This window comes from Capsicum annuum, chromosome 7 (genome assembly GCF_002878395.1).
Source record: "Capsicum annuum cultivar UCD-10X-F1 chromosome 7, UCD10Xv1.1, whole genome shotgun sequence".
In the NCBI taxonomy this organism is placed as follows: domain Eukaryota; kingdom Viridiplantae; phylum Streptophyta; class Magnoliopsida; order Solanales; family Solanaceae; genus Capsicum; species Capsicum annuum.
Genome location: NC_061117.1, coordinates 43536088 through 43537369, shown reverse-complemented (window position 1 = coordinate 43537369; position 1282 = coordinate 43536088). Strand labels below are relative to the sequence as shown.

The following is a 1282-nucleotide window of genomic DNA, read 5'->3' as shown; positions in this document are numbered from 1 at the left end:
GCTTGTGCACTTTATGTGTATTGAACGAACCAAGGAGATATAATTATTTTTCTTCTCAATTTCGTGAAACATCTCTAGATCATTAAATGTACTTATACTCATAATCTTGATAATTGATATAATTTGTTCATTGTCTTGATCTGTCAAAGAGTGAAACTCTTTTATGAGTTAATATATTTCCGATAGATTGGAGGATGACCAATTACGTTAGTGAAGTAGTAATTAGTTGATAGAATTAATGTCTCGGCCTCGAGGTTGACGATACCCCTTTATGGTTGCATAAATTTTCATGTGAAAACCCTACAGGTGGATTTTGTATCTATCACATGAACTAAGTTAAGTGTATGAATAAAGAATTAAATAAATTAATAAAATAAATAGTCAGAAATTTAATTCGATTGATTGGTATCTGTGATCTTAACATGGGAAACTAAATAAGGTTTAATGAATAATTTTGAAATTTTATCGAGGAGTGTAATTATGAATTTTTAGTAAAATAATTTGTAATTAATCATTGTATGTTAATTCTTTCATTTTGTGAATTAATCATATAATTAGAAGTCTCACTAATAAAATCTGTGGGCCCTGCCCTGCCTGATTAATTAGTGAACTTGGGAAGGAAGAAATTAATTTTCTAGAAGTAAAAGAATCCTACAGGGTTTTGAAAAATAAACTGGTCTTCTAGAAGGAAATTTGCACTCATTTGGGATTGGGTTTTACCCAAAAATGTGTGGAAATTTGGAGAGGAATAAATCCAATTCGTTTTGGGACAAGGATTTTACACCCTAAAACTTGGCTATAAATAGGACCCTCCTCTTCCTTAAAAAACACCCTTTCTGAGAAGCAGTACTTTCCCACACAAGTCTTCTACACTCGGAGATTTTTTAGGCTATATCAAAAGATCACATACCCGGAGAAAGCCTTGGATGATTTGTGTAATAGCTTCAAGAGGTTAATAATTCATCTCTAATTTATAATTATGTCATCTAAATCTGTATAAGTTTATATGTTCCTCTTTGCTTACTTCCATTGCATATGTACTAATAGGGACACCCGGGATAGTGTTCCACTAGAGTAGATGAGAAGTGGATCAAAGCAAACTGCTCTCAGTGCTGGTGCAAATATCATAAGCTTTTTCGTGGAAATTAATTTGGATTCCTGAGTTGTCTTTAAGTAGAACTAAGGATGGCAATGTGTAGTATTCACATTATCTTTGAAGATATTTTATATGATATGTACTCGGCCTACTACAATAATAATAACATTAATTATTATGCGTCAA

General features: G+C 31.8%; 1 long non-coding RNA gene across 1 annotated transcript; it reads left to right on the top strand.

Annotated features, from left to right (window-relative positions):
- Positions 1-620: 620 nt before the first annotated feature.
- Positions 621-1282, top strand: LOC124885507. Its single transcript, XR_007042620.1, has 2 exons — positions 621-951; positions 1048-1282. It is a non-coding gene; the product is annotated as an uncharacterized LOC124885507 (long non-coding RNA).